The following is a 17,053-nucleotide window of genomic DNA, read 5'->3' on the forward strand; positions in this document are numbered from 1 at the left end:
GAACAAAAGTTTAGCTCGCTACTGTTGAAGGTGACAGGTAGGAAGGAGAAGGTGTTCGAAGAAGAAATGAGAGGAAGGGTGGACTAGACACTGCCATTGTTACCAACTCCCCCTTTTCAATCCAGTTTGCAGATTGAAATAGATTCCCAGAAGAGCCACAAAAGAGAAGGAAACATGCACACAGAAGCAGATTTCCAGAAAACCTTCAAGAAAGAAGGTAAACTTCAAATTCCTAATCCTCCAAAAATTGATTTGCAACTATTTTCTAGGGATAATCTGTGAGATTGGCTGCGAAAATGTAACAAATATTTCATGAATTACCAAATTTCGGATGATCAAAAGGTGACAGTAGTGGAAATGTACCTTGATGGAAGGGCTGACAAATGGTTCCAGGGAGTAAAAATCGAGAGGCCAAGGTTAACCTAGGAAGAATTTGAGGAGTTATTGTGTAAAAGATTCAGTGATAAGGTTTATAGAGATGTAGTTGAGGAATTTAACAAATTGCAACAAGAAGGGAGTGTGGAAGGGTACCAGGAGAAGTTTGAAGAGCTGAAACCATTGATGATGATTAAGAACATGAATCTTGATGAAAATTATTTCATCTCTAGTTTTATTAAAGGGTTGAAGGAGGAAATTAAACCTATGGTATGAATGTTGAAACCAACTACTCTGTCTGAAGCCTATGAAGTTTTTCAGTGGCAGGAGTATTACATTAAAATTCAAAGCAAAAGTTTTAAAGAAAGCCACAGGGGTATACAGAGAGTAAATTTGGGATCACCAAAAATGCCTCTTCAATTGCATTAAATTCAAACACTTACAAGGTTCCCCCAACTGGGAATTTTAAGAGCGCTAAAATCAGAAATTCACCAGCTGATAATCAAGATTCCAAAAGGATTTCACCGCAGGAGATTCAGTACAGAAGAAATCATGGCTTATGTTTTAGATGTAGGGAGAAATATGGACCTGGACATCAATGTAAGCTTGGTCACTTAAATTTTATGATCTGTGATGAAGATGATGATTCGATGTTTGAGGATACTCTAGGAGAACAAGATGACCAAACAGGAAATCCTGGTCAGGTTATGGACATAAATTACCAAATTTCAGCAAGCCTTTCATCATTGAAACTGATGCTAGTGGGGGAGGTCTCGTGACAGCCCCACCTCTCTCTAGGGCGTACCCAAGGGTTCGGCGGATTGCCTACTCAATTCTCGTCAGGACTCACTCATGAATCTCAGAAAATAATAACAATTCCCAAACTCCAATAGCATTAACTGCAAAATGAGCATCAAAACTTCATGGTTAAACATTACATACCATTCATTTTCCAAATTATCCCTACTTACATACATACAATCGAACGAATAAACTCTAAGTCATTTAATCAAATCACCAAGTACAACTATGATGGCAAGTTACTTAAAGTTAGACGTCAACTCTCAAACTGTCTATTTTCCTCGCTTCCCCATTGCCAATGCCTGCTAAGGAAAATAAACTAAAAGAAATGAGCTATAAGCCTAGTGAGGTTCCAAGTAAACTAGCAGGCATAATACCATTAAGTCAAACCCAAATAGAGCAGGACATAATGCATAATAAAGCAGGTAACCAGATAGATCATGCAATGGTATACAATAAAGAACATGTTCATGGCAAAAGATATAGGCTGCTCTGAGGAGCAGGTTCCATGGCAGCTTGTCCAGGGTCCGTTGACTCTCCGTCAACCATGAAATTATAATGTACGTAGATCACCACTAAACATCAATTTCCGTCCATCGATCATCCCCCTACTGGGCCCGAACGTCAAAGAAGTACCAAGATTCATCGATTTCCTCGACCAATTGCTTGCCGGCTTGATTCGACCAACTAGCCCTGAGTTGGGCTTATAGCTCCAAATATTTAGATATTCAAGATATGGCTTAGAGCCCCAAGTATTCAAGTATTCAGGAGTGGAGTCGTTGGCTGTCATCCAACGCTCACGCAGATAATGATTGGAGACATTAGTGGTCATTTAACGCTCCGTATTCAGAAATGTCACAAGTTCAAGTCGGGAATAAATAGGTTAGGAACTTTGACCTTTACCCAAGGTTGCCCAGCTTACCCGACAGTTCTGAGGCTGTTCTCAAGCAAAAGGTTCAACGAGGGCTCAGTTCAGCCGTTACCGACCTACATTCACGCATAAGCATGAGTAACCCAAGTATTCACTTTCCCGACGTCTTGGATAAGGGTCCAAAGGCTTAGTTCAACCGCTGCAAGAGGAATGCAACCGGCCTACAATCAGCCGTTGAAAGAAGAATGTGGCTGGTCTACAATCATAAACATATACATGCAAGTCCACACGCATGATCGATTATTCCAAATTCATGGAGGTCAAGTGCGAACAAGGACACACTCGCCTAGCCATGATCAAGTCACAAGTAATGCCCAGCATGTTACATTTTCAAGTATTTCAAGTCAAGATACAGGTCATATGCAAATCAAGTTACTTGTACATACATAAATGAGATATCAAGAGTTTAGTCAAGTTAGGTCAAGTGCGATAAAGTATACACTCCCCCATGAAATGTCAAATCGAGTGTCTAGCAAATTTCTAGAAACAATGAGCATGGAACATGCAGTTGGAACACTCACCAATAATCAAGTAAGCAAGACAAGAGAAGGCTTTTACAAGTTCTCCTCAGGATTTCTTTCGAATTCCTCTCGAATACCTAAGACATGCACAATCAACGATTACCTATAATCGTTCAACCAAGGTCAAACAATTTCCCCTCGACCCTTCCCTCAAGCATGCCCAATCTCTTGTCAAATTAAGAGAGAAACTCTCTTCACTTAACCATTAAGGTAACTCAAGGGAAGATTCAAAAGTGCTCCATTTGTAAGTCAAAACGTGGCAAGAGTTTTCGATTCAAAAGTTAGCCAAACCGCTCAAGAGTTTAACAAAACACACGTGAGAGGGAAAAACCACTTTCTCTTCCTTAACTCTTAATCTTTTGCCCAAGTTTTGATATATATAAATGAGCGTTCAAGTTTATTAAAACTTATGAAGTTAAAACTTCACAAAAGCACCATTTATTTCTTAGCAAAAACACCAACAAATCCTCCAAATTTTGAACATCAAGCAAGTGAAATTTCTCACAAAACTCTTGGCATGACGCCCCACTTTTCACCCCTGTTAATTCAAACTTGTTGCTCCTTTTAAAAGCACATTCGAGGGCAATTGATTAGCAAGCTATGTTGAGCAAATTTCACTTTAAAGTTAGAGAAAACGAGACAAATTTCAATCCAAGATTCGGCCAAAACCTTCCAAGTTTTGTTTGTCATTTCATAAGAAAAATTCCAGTTTGTGTAATGCTTTTTTAAAAGTTATAACTTGAATTTTGTAAGTCTAAAAATCATAAATCATATACCAGTAAAAAATCTGCAACTCTCTAGAAGACATCTTCATAAAATTCAACCCATCTCAGTCTCAATTCACTGCTTAACTGAGTACAAAAACAAGACAGTCTTGGATTTTCTGCCCACTTGGAAATTTTTTTGAAATTTATAGAAATTGAACCAAACCATGAATTTTATGCAGTTAAAAGAGCTATGAGTCTAGTTTCAAATGCAACAAACGGGACTGAATTCAAATTTTTCTATACCAAGATATAATAGATTTTCCAAAACTGCTCAGACTCTCCTGCTGGAAAAATTTTCAGCAGCACTTCTCCTTATTTTCTTAACTTTTCCATCCAAATTCAACGCCAATATTCATAGCAATCCAACCTCAATCACAATCACAAGTTATAGGCTATAAAATACACTTGTTTAAGGCCACAAAACCACCCAAAATAGCCAATTATCTAGCTCAAGAACTACCATAATAAAGCTGGAAAATGAAAACCCTAAGCTGAAATTTACCTCTACAAGCTAAAATTTTCTATAATCAAACCAAAATAACATATAAAAGCTAGAAAATTCACATGGCAAAGCTACTAGACCATAGCCAAACTTAACCATCATATCAAGGCCGAAATTTTCTCATTCAAAGCTGAAATTTGCCAATCACCACTTAAAACATGAAAATTTTCATGTAAACTACCAAAATCAAGTCCTAAATCTACTCATATGCAAGTTATAAAAGAGAAGATGATTTCTTGATGTAGTTACCTTGAAACCCTAAGAAGAAATGGAAACCAAGAGTTTCTTTCTCCAAAATCTCTTCACCAAAGCCCTTAACCCTACCTAAAGGTCAACTTTTATGAAGTAGATTCCAAGTTTATGGTGAAAACTCAAGGATTTAAGCAAGAATTTGAGGTTGAAAATGAAGTCTCTCTCTCTCTCTCTTTCCTCTCATGAAATTCGGCCTAGGGAAGGAAAGAATGAAGGTTGTTTTGGTCAAATTTTATTTTTATTAAAGGTTAAGATGGTCTTAGTCAAAGTCCAAAATCCATGGCTTTTGTGACAAGTGGCACTCCAAGGTTAATCTTCATCTCTTTGTCTTTCAAAGGCTAAAATATCTAGTCAACCTCTAATTATCCCTTAGCACCTTATAAAATAATATCCCTTTGCACAAAACTCCTCTACTCTTCAAAAATTTATCGCAAGCACTTCACTAGTGGGTCCTACTTCCATAATGCATTACGAACTTAACATGTACTAACTTATACAAGGAAAATGATTTAAAAACTTGACTCACTTATAAAAATATCTAAGAAATTAAGGCAATAAATTAAAGCAAAAATGTATTCAAAGAAATAAAATAAAATATAAAATAATTTTCGAATCCTCATACTCTCTCCCCCTTAAAAGAATTTCATCCTCGAAATTCTCACCTTTACTCACAAAACTCGATTTTTATAGGGTTTTCTCTACTTCTCAAGAGCTTCCCCTCACTCATGCCACTACCACAAACTTGTCTAGAGGAAAATCTTAATAACGTAATGGTTAAATTAACATGTTAAGAAAGATCAATGAAGGTATCAAAAGGTGTAAGGTGATAGGAGCATAGGACTCATTAATAAGAAGAAACCATAACTACGTAACTCGGTTACTACTCTCAATAGCCCTTAAACTCATACACTATATATTGACAAATCATCGACAACGTAAGGCCCCTCTCATCTTTACAATTGTACCACTATACCCGAATCACCCTCTCTAATCAAAATTTCTTCCTTTCGAACCATAAATAAAGAATTCTTGCTTAAATCCAAGACTAAATTATGGTAATTGATTTATAGATAAGGATTCAATGCTGCCTAACCATAAACATTTAATATCACTAACTAAAACATTAGGTACCAAGTTCACTGTTTCTAATAAAAATACAACTTACTACATAAAGTTTGCATAACACATAGTCCAATAAACACAACTATTTCAGCCAAACATCACTAATTGCTAACTTTAACTATTACAGCAGTTTTATCATCGCGAAATTCATTTGTCTCGGACAGTTCCTTACTTGATGTCCAAGTTGGCCGCATCTAAGACATGCACCAGTTTTCAAATAACAATTCCAGTTGAATTTGTTTCAGGTTTTACACTTGGCAGCTACGCATCTCTTTTTGAAGAGTCCATTCTTTTTTTTCTCCTTTTCTTTATTCTTCATAGCAAGTTCATCTTCACTAATCGCTTTACGTTTTCCTTTAGTATCGTGGAAATTTCCTTCACCCCCTTTTGACGTGATTACTAGGAATGTCTTGAGATGCTACTTGACTAGGCAAATGCATCAATTTAAACTTATAACGCACCTCCTCCGGGATCCCTTCATATTTCTTTTTCAGTTCTATATTCTTGTGCAGTAGCTCAATTTTCTCCGAATATTCTTGTTTTCATTGTCCTTCCCAGTACTCAACTAATCTCTTTTGGAACTCTACTTCCTTTCGAAGAATCGCTATTTTCTTATGCATTTAAGCCAAATTTGTCATCTCACCGATTCGCTTAAACTCAAGTGATAGCCTGCCAGGCAAATCAAAAGATCGAAATAAGTAACTAATTACAATTAGAAACTCTAACCATATAACTTTTAAGTTCATTCACTCCCAATCCACCCACGGAAGGTTAAACTTAGCTATTCTCAAATGAGATAGACGAGAAAGTGGAACACGGGTAGGGCAATACCTCAAGACACTATGCAACTTATTCCTATTCTAGGGTCTTAATACATGGAGTACCATTATCACTTATACACATAACAATACCCTAAAACATATTTCGTACATCAAAAGTTCCACACCTTACCTCAAATTTTTGCATAGAGGTATAGTACTCAAATCCTTTTTCTCAAAAACTTCATACATAATTTCAAAACTCTCAATCTCAGCATGATAGTAATCAAAGCCAAGTCCATACTTTGACATCAATTGATAGACATCAAGAAAGTATAGGCAAGGATAGTTCATCAAGAACCGAACTACGGGTATCTAATATTACAAGAAGGGCAGAAATACCTATATAGTTGCAGTTAAACCGTCTCAAAATCAAGTAAAAACTTATCAAATCCTCACATTCATAGGGGAAGGGAAACATGTCTTTAGTGCTAATTTCTCAACATACACTACAATCTAGCTGTCGTCTATAGAACCCTAGCCAAACTATTACTAGATTAGTCCATGATAGCACTTCTCGATCCAATCCTTTCGATCAGTTCAATTCCTAGATCAAATATTAGAATCTTCTGCGCCTTGACCTTTTCCATCAAAACTTACCTCAAGTGCAATCTAGATAACTGCCCTTATTCTAGTGATCTTCACTTTTTGGTACTCGGGTATAAGAATCCAAAATAAAATAATTCACAACTCGAACTGGCCGGTCCCAAGAGTAAATCACCTATATTAGAGATTTCTACCTGACGTACATATCTATTTTCCTCAATTATCATGATAAAGGTTTTATGCCTATAACAGTCATGATTCACAACTTACAGTCAAGAAGAGCACCTAGTCCTTTACACTTATTCACATAATCGGACAATAACACCACTTGGCCCCAAACTCACCCCGTGCAGAGACCATGTGAAACGACTCTGATATCACCTATGACAGCCCCACCTCCCCCTAAGGCATACCCAAGGGTTCGGCAGATTGTCTACCCAACTCTCGCCAGAACTCACTCACGAATCTCAGAAAATAATAACAATTCCCAAACTCCAATAGTATTAATAGCAAAATGAGCATCAAAACTTAATGGTTAAACATTACATACCATCCAATGTTACAAATTATCCCTACTTATATACATACAATCGAACGAATAAATTCTAAGTCATTGAATCAAATCACCAAATACAAGTAGGATGGCAAGTTACTTAAAACTAGACGTCAACTCTCGAACTGTCTATTTTCCCCGCTTCCCCGTTGCCAATGCCGGCTAAGGAAAACAAACAAAAAGGAATGAGTTAGAAATCCAGTAAGATTCAAAATAAACAGGCACGTAAATTAGCAGGCATTATACCATTAAGTGAAACCCAAATAGAGCAGGACATAATGCATAATGAAACAGGTAACCAGATAGATCATGCAATGGTATACAGTAAAGAACACGTTCATGGCAAAGGATATAGACTACTTGTCCAGGGTCCGTTGACTCTCCGTCAACCATGAAATTATAATGTCCGTAGATCACCACTAAACGACAATCTCCGTCCACCGATCATCCCCCTATCGGGCCCGAACGTCAAAGAAGTACCCAAGATTCATCGATCTCCTCGACTAATCACTTGCCGGCTCGATTCGACAAACTAGCCCTGTATTGGGTTTATAGCCCCAAATATTCATATATTCAAGATATGATTTAGAGCCCTAAGTATTCAAGTATTCAGGAATGGGGTCATTGGCTGTCATCCAATACTCACATAGGTAATGATTGGAGACATTAGTTGTCACTTAACATTCCGTATTCAGAAATGTCACAAGTTCAAGTCGAGAATAAATAGGTTAGGAACTTTGTCCTTTACCCAAGGTTGCCCAACTTACCCGACCGCTCTAAGACTGGTCTCAAGCAAGAGGTCCAACGAGGGCTCAGTTCAGCCGTTACCGATCTACATTCACGCATACGCATGAGTAATCCAAGTTTTCACATACCCAACGTCTCGGATAAGGATCCAAGGGTCTATTTCAACCGCTGTAAGAGAAATGCAGCTGACTTACAATCAACCGCAGCAAGAAGAATGCAGTCTGTCTATAATCATGCACATATACATGCAAGTCCGACGCAGGATCGATTATTTCAAATTTATGGAGGTTGATTGCGAATAAGGACGTACTCGCCTAGCCATGATCAAGTCACAAGTAATGCCCAGCATGTCACATTTTCAAGCATTTCAAGTCAAGATACAGGTCATATGCAAATCAAGTTACTTGTACATGCATAAATGAGATATCAAGAGTTTGGTCAAGTTAGATCAAGTGCGATAAAGTATACACTCCCCCATGAAATGTTAAATCGAGTGTCTAGCAAATTTCTAGAAACAATGAGTATGGAACATGCAGTTCGAACACTCACCAATAATCAAGTAAGCAATACAAGAGAAGGCTTTTACAAGTTCTCCTCGGGATTTCTTTCTAATTCCCCTCGAATACCTAAGACATGCACAATCAACGATTACCTATAATCGTTCAACCAAGGTCAAACAATTTCCCCCCGACCCTTCCCTCAAGCATGCTCAATCTCTTGTCAAATTAAGAGAGAGACTCTCTTCACTAACCACTAAGGTAACGCTCAAGGGAAGATTCAAAAGTGCTCCATTTGTAAGTCAAAATGTGACAAGAGTTTTTTATTCAAAAGTTAGCCAAACCACTGAAGAGTTTAACAAAACACACGTGGGAGCGAAAAATCACATTCACCTCCTTAACTCCTAATCTTTTGCTCAAGTTTGGATATATATAAATGAGCATTCAAGTTTACTAAAATTTATGAAGTCAAAACTTCACCAAACCACCATTTATTTCTTAGCAAAAACACCAACAAATCCTCCAAGTTTTGAACATCAAGCAAGTGATATTTCCCATAAAACTCTTGGCATGACGCTCCACTTTTCACCCCTTTTAATTCAAACTTGTTGTTCCTTTTAAAAGCACATTCTTGGGTAATTAATTAGCAAGTTATGTTGAGCAAAATTTCACTTTAAAGTTAGAGGAAACGAGACAAATTTCATTCCAAGATTCGGTCAAAACCTTCCAAGTTTTGTTTGTCATTTCATAAGAAAAATCCCAGTTTGTGTAATGCTCTTTGAAAAGTCATAACTTGAATTTCGTAAGTTCAAAAATCATAAATCTTAAACCGTTAGAAATAGAGTAAAAAATCTACAACTCTCTAGAAGACACCTTCATAAAATGCAGCTCATAACTTAGTCAAATCTCAACCTCAATTCACTGTTCAACTGATTGCAAAAACAGGACAATTTTAGATTTTCTGCCCACTTGGAAATTTTTCTGAAATTTGTAGAAATAAAAACCAAACCATGAATTTTACACAACTAAGAGCAATGAGTCTAGTTTCAAATGCAACAAATGGGACTCAATTCAAATTTTTCTATACCAAGATATAACAGATTTTCCAAGACTGCTCAGAGTCTCCTGCTGGAAAAATTTTCAGCAGCACTTCCCTTTATTTTCTTAACTTTTCCATCCAAATTCAAGACCAATATTCATTGCAATCCAACCTCAATCACAATCACAATCACAAGTTATAGGCTATAAAATACACTTGTTTAAGGCTACAAAACCACCCAAAATAGCCAATTATCTAGCTCAAGAACTACCATAATAAAGCTGGAAAATGGAAACCCTAAGCTGAAATTTACCTCTACAAGCTAAAATTTTCTATAATCAAACCAAAATAACATATAAAAGCTGGAAAATTCACATGGCAAAGCTACTAGACCATAGCCAAACTTAACCATCATATCAAGGCTGAAATTTTCTCATTCAAAGCTGCAATTTGCCAATCACCACTTAAACCATGAAATTTTTCATATAAACTACCAAAATCAAGTCCTAAATATATTCATATGCAAGTTATAAAAGAGAAGATGGTTTCTTGATGTAGTTACCTTGAAACCCTAAGAAGAAATAGAAACCAAGAGTTTCTTTCTCCAAAATCTCTTCACCAAAGCCCTTAACCCTTTCTAAAGGTCAACTTTTATGAAGTAGGTTGCAAATTTATGGTGAAAATGCAAGGATTTAAGCAAGAATTTGAGGTAGAAGATGAAGTCTCTCTCTCTCTTTTCCTCTCATGAAATTCGGCCAAGGGAAGGAAAGAATGAAGGTTGTTTTGGTCAAATTTTATTTTTATTAAAGGTTAAGAATGGTCTTAGTCAAAGTCCAAACTCCATGGCTTTTGTGACAAGTGGCACTCCAAGGTTAATCTTCATCTCTTTGTCTTTCAAAGGCTAAAATATCTAGCCAACCTCTAATTATCCCTTAGCACCTTATAAAATAATATCCCTTTGCACAAAACTCCTCTACTCTTCAAAAATTTATCGCACGCACTTTACTAGTGGGTCCTACTTCCATAATGCATTACGAACTTAACATGTACTAACTTATAGAAGGAAAATGATTTAAAAACTTGACTCACTTATAAAAATATCTAGGAAATTAAGGCAATAAATTAAAGTAAAGAAAATGTATTCAAAGAAATAAAATAAAATATAAAATAATTTTCGAGTCCTCACATGTCTAGGAGCTGTATTAATGCAGGGTGGTCACCTTATTACATTTTAAAGCAAAGCACAAGGAATCTTGAATTATCTGTATATGAGAAAGAACTCTTTTCATTGGTCATGGTTGTTACTAAATGGAAACATTATTTGGTAGGGCACCATTTATCATCAGGGCAGTGTAGACACCAAAATTTTTTTATTTTTATTTTTCTTTGTTTTATTCCTATTTTTGTTCATTTTTAGTTTAAATTTTATTTATTTAAATTTATTTTGTTTCATTTCTATTTCTTGAGAAAAAATCATTTCAATTCATTTTTTGTAAAAATTAGGCAGAAAAGAAAAGAAAAAAAGTAGAAAAATTTTGATTAAAATCAATTTTTTGTAGAAAAAAAATTTCCAACGCGCGCGTGCAAACCTCATCATCCTCGTACCAGAAGCCAAGCAAGAAACCAGTACAAGGGAAGCAAAATTGCGGCTGCAAAATTTGGCCCCATTTCCACTCATTTTTCTTGCTTCTTTTTTTCCCAAACTTTGGCCACCTCACCCCTAGGGTTGCAAACGAACCGAACCGCTCGCAAGCGGCTCGAGTCAAGCTCGACTTGAGCTCGATCAATATCGAGCTCGAGCTGGCTCGGGTCGCGCATATATATATATTTTTTTATTTTAATAATAAAATTACATATATATCGTTAATATTTTATTATTTATTAAGAAAAAATATTATTTTATTTATTTTTTAAAAATAAAATAATTTTTTTTTATTTTTTCGAACTTGGCTCGAACTTTAAATTGTCAGCTCGTCGAGTTTGAGTTCGAGTTCAATAAAACTAAGTCAAGGATCGGCTCGATTATACCAAAACTCGACTCGGTTTGACTCGTTTGCAACTCTACTCACCCCTTTGATCATTATCAAGAATCTTTTGGAACAACAGTCATCCAATTGCTTTAAAAGAGCCCAAGAACCATAGCTTTCATCTCCACCTTTGAGGTGAGGGTTTGGAAGCTCTTTGTACCATATACTAGAGATTTTTCTGGCTGTGCCTTGCCCAATATAGTGTCAAAAATATTGAAAAATTTGCTGGTATTCTCATTTCTTTAAACAATGACATGTAAATTCTTGCCAAGTTATATGTAGTGTCCATGCAAATGCATAACTCGTAGAACTGAAGCACTGAAGTAATTGCTAATTGAGGTGCTTAAGGGGCGAGACCACAGTGGTAAAGTTCACTAAAAATTCTATCAGGAAGACATATTAATTTTTGCTCTCATATTTTAGACATCAATCAATCATTTCTCATATTGGGTGACAATGAAGGCCCTTAAGAAGGGATGTAAATCTTATGCCATTCTGGACCAAAATGAAGTGCTTGCATACCTCCACATAAACCGCGAAGAGTCTGGAGAAAGGAGCACATATGCAATATGAAAAATAAACATAAATGAAGAACACAATAAACCCAAGTTAATTAACTCACAGCACACAATCTTTCTCTCACATAGAAAGATACACACTCACGTATAATTCCACAGTTTGACAATAGTTTGTACAGCTCGAACAAGAATTATGACCAAAAAAAATTCCAATCTTGGGCTAATTCAAGCATGTTGGACTTTGAATTATCAAATATCGATAATGAAGATACCTAAACAACACCAAAACAAAATTAACTGAATCGTAGAACAATAGTTCATAACTTCACAAACACTTAGAAATTCCTTCCAGCCCCAAATGTTTGATGCCAACATGTGACGATCATTGCAGCCCCAAATCGCGCCACACAGACAATAGCTTTCGTACAACACTTTGAATTCGTTCACAAAGCGATAACAATGTCAGGATTGATATTAAAAAGGTCATCTCTAGTCATTCCTAGTTTCCTATGAACTCCAACAGGAATGATCACAAGGTCCATGCCAGTGAGGGCATCCTCCAATTGCTCTTTCTTTACAAAACCATGCAGCTAGAAACGTAAACCATGGATAATCAGTCTATGCCAAATTGAATAATTGAGAACATAAGAATTTATATAGCACAAAAAGGGACATCTCAATTTTCACTCATTGAATTTCATTTTATCAAATTCCTGATCCCTGGATTTACCAACAAAGTTAAGGTAAAGTGAACTAAGATGAGATAATGCTACCATGCTGCAGTCTTTTCCCTGACCTTAAGGCCAAATATGTGAAGAAGAGATGTTAGAGAATCATAAAGTGGATATTTGCTGAACATAGGAGATAGACGAATATTTACCCATGTTTTCTCTTTCTTCATTAACTTTCACATTTCTAACATTGTACAATGACGACAATCTATTAACTCTTCTGCTATGTTGATTTTAATTGCAAGTCTGTAAAGTGACTCAAGGTTTCTACTGGCACAAAATGCGTTATTCTACAAAGTACTGTGGGTGGAACAACTCATTCAAGAGCTTCCATTTCATCTCTCTCTTTCCATTAACGGCTAACATTGATTTCTTTGACAAGTAGGCAGATGAGATACACATTAACAAATCAGCAATTTGGTTATCAATTAAGATTGAAAATGTACTACTGCTTTGGTGTCCATGTGATTAATATCTAGGATGAGAGCATAGGTATACTGTGACGGCCCCACCTCCCCCTAGGGCGTACCCCAGGGCTTGGCGGGTCGCCTGCCCAACTCTCGCCAGGACTCACTCATGCACCTCAAGCAAAAGAAAATAAGACCACAAGAACAAGGGTAACAATAATTCCAAACTTAAAACATATACTTATATACATGTCTATCTAAAAGGAATACAACTCAAATATACAAAGGTTCTCTATTCTTCACATCCAACCCTTGCCGAGCGATAGGGTGAGAACTGTTACAAAATTCAAAAGAACTGGACTAAACTAGTCTATACGGATCTCTCGTCCTTGCTCGCATCCCCTGTAAGGAAAACAAAACTAACGGAACGAGCTAAAAGCCCAGTGAGGTTCCAGACACATAAACAAACAATGAGTTCAATACATTAACCATAGATAGCAAGTAATTCCAGAAACATGACAATATAAAGCAATAATAACATTTATTAAAAGGATACGTGCTCACAGGGAGCCATTCATTCATTCATTTGTTCATTCTCCTTTCATTCCCTTCCTCCAATCATTTGAAAATGCATTTTGATAAGTAAAACCCCTCATTTGCATTGACAATCGTTCATTCATTTCATTCACCCCCTCCTGGACATTGGCCAGACTCCACCAGACTACAAGGTAATACTCGAGTATACCAAACGTTCATCCAGGGTCACCAAATCACCCGACCGAGTCCGCTTCTGGCTCGAGTCGATCGGCAACGAAGGGCAAAGGCCCAGTTCAGCCAAATGGCTTACATTCATGCGCAACTAGCATTTAATTATTTAATCATTGAAAATTTTACATTCATTTAGGTCGAGTGCGATAAAGTACACACTCGCCTAGAAAACTCATTTTAAGCAATCATTGAAAACATTTAACATGTTGTCATTCGTTCATAACAAGTCATATAATCAAGAACAAGCCACATAGTCAATGAAAATATAACAAACAAGGAACACTCACCTATTTACACAAAATAACGTCCAAAATATCTTTCTGGATAACACCCTCAATCACCAAGGAATCCTAATATAATTAAACGAACACATTATGCTTCAACTATCAAAGATGTAAGTGATTCAAAGAAAATTCGAATACGTACTAGTACAAGGTATAAATATGGTTTTGGTAGTGAAAAGAGGACATAAGTAAAATATTTGTAAAACTTATGCTCACTCGTAAAACTTTAAAATCTCTATTTGAGTTGAAGTGACAAAGAAAACGTATATCTATTAGTCAAAAAATTCATTTTTCCAAGGGTACCAGTTCGGCCAAGTTCTAACTTATATACCTCGATAAACAAGACGCAAATATCCTAGATGGTTCACGTGGTATTCGCTCTCAAGCCTTACTCAAGTCGTAAGTATCTCTTTCTAGTTCTCGGGCGTAAATTTGGGCAGCACGCCCTTTGTATTTACCTATTTTCCAGCCATTTATGGCTTCATTCTTTTCCTCAATCAATCCCTCAAGTCGTAAGTATCTCTTTCTAGTCCTCGGGTGTAAATTTGGGCAGCACGCCCTTTGTATTTACCTATTTTCCAGCCATTTATGGCTTCATTCTTTTCCTCAATCAATCCCAAAGTCACACACAAAATCATCTCATTTCAATAGCCGTTCCATAGGCTCAAAGTCATACAAGTACAAAATCAAGTTAGGAACATGTGTGGAAATGAAGTTTGAGTCAAGAAACAAAAGACAGATTTGCCGTCACTTAGCGTAACGGGCACAACCGAAGTTACGCTTATCAGATTGGGGTGAAATTTATACCGTTTCGACGCTAAGACGGAGTGATATAACTTTGATGAAGACTACTCAGTCCAGTTCATAGTGTATCTAGGTCAAAAGTCCGGATTACAGAACCAAAATCTCACATTCGGGCTAGTTAACTGCATTATGCGTAAACAATAATAACTCAGGCTACCGAAGTCCGATTGAGGTGTTTTCAGTTGCGTTGGAAAGCTGAAACATAGGGCTAAAAGGTTCATGTTTTGGACAAAGACTGGTTTGGTACGGATCAAGGTGAAAAATGCAGCCAACATGAGAAAATGTTAAAACTGTCTGCTGGACGCTACCTAGGGCAGTCTCAGGGGTATATTTGTCTTTTCACAAGATACGGTTGTCGGATTGAGTTGAAATTTTATAGGCAGCTATAAAACATCATTCTCTACAACTTTTATGTTTTGTTCTAAGCCTAATTCAACCTCTAACATGGTCAAACAGTGCCAGTCTGAACAGGGGAGGTGCAAAATCGAAAATCTGGAATTTATGCCTACAAGTGCTAATCTTCATAATTCTAGCTTAAAACACTTCCTCACCTCCTTATCTACACTTATTCCCATCATAATCCATCTAAGCAAGAAGAAATATGACTGATCAATACAAACCCTAACTCACCAATTCTTCCAAAATCACAACAACTACTTCCAGAGCTACCAATTTAACCAAATCATGAGTTATATAACAACTTAAACAAAAGTAAAAGAACCAAGATAAGGGACAGCCAAAATACCTCAAGAACAAGCTTTCAAAGGATATCCTCCACCTCTCTTTGAAATTTTTGGTTCCTTAAGCTTCCCAAACTCTCAAACTATTGATTAATCGATTTAGATTTCTTATTTTCTCACTTAAGTGGATCAAACTCAAGATGGATTGTGGTTTCTTTCTCTTGGCTTTTCTTCCTCTCTCTCTTGGCTGGTAGGCAGAAAAATGAAGGCTCAATGAAGCTTCAAGAAGGTTAAAAATGATAGAAATGAATTTGGGTCAAAGGTGACAAGTGTCACACTTTGATTGGTAGTCAAATTTTGTTCTTTTCTCTCTTATTTTTGGTCCAATATTTCAGCTGCCTTGAAGATATTTTGGGGCTGATATTAATCACTTAATAGTAAGGAGATTAAGGTAATAAAGTAGTGCTCAAGTGGTGCACTCACTCGATAACAAACGGTACCCGTCGGTTCAACCCGTTTTTTCTTAAATCACGCATACTAGGGTTTTATCTTATACTTCACTAACTTATTATCATCACTTCTAATCACACACTTAATATCATCTAAAACTCACTCTTAATCACCAAATTTGATCCACCTTCTGTACCGTATAGTCACACTACGAAAAGGCGTAAAAACCCTAATTCGTGCTAACTTGAAAATGAAAAAAAAAGACACCCTAGATTTTATGTTCATTTACACTTATTGTGGTGTGATTGGGGAGTGAGGCTATTAGAAAGTAATAATTTCCAAATAAAAGGAATTTTAAGAAAAATGTGAGGAATTTTACAATTCCATTGGTTACAATTAGGGTTTCGATTAAAATATAGGAGATTTAAGAAAACCGATTAGTCACAAGTAAACTAGGGTTTTTTTTTCTTTTGATTAGAATTTAGGGTTTAAAGAAGTCGGGGTATCACATATACCAATCTATTTATTTGTCCGCTATTGTCACGTAAAAAAGCTAACAACAACAAAAAGAGGGCAAATTAAACTTACCAAAGAAGACTCCATAAAAGGAAAAGTGAAGAGCAAGGCAGGTTGCTGCTGCTACTATTTCCAAATCAAATGGAAAGCCCAAATTGATTGTGTATAACATCTAGATTCCTAAAACATTCCCATTGTGAAGCCCATTTTTCATTTTTGTATTCATTGACTGGCCACAACAATCAATTATATCAAGCTCTTTATTTGTAGCATAGCATGACCAGGACCATGAATAAGAATAAAAAAGGTAAAACAGCAGTAATATCTATAAGTTTATATACAAAAATGCAAAATGCAAAATATTGGTCATATGCTTATAGAGTGGAGTTGATGTGGA

Source organism: Coffea arabica, chromosome 9e (assembly GCF_036785885.1).
Source record: "Coffea arabica cultivar ET-39 chromosome 9e, Coffea Arabica ET-39 HiFi, whole genome shotgun sequence".
In the NCBI taxonomy this organism is placed as follows: Eukaryota; Viridiplantae; Streptophyta; class Magnoliopsida; order Gentianales; family Rubiaceae; genus Coffea; species Coffea arabica.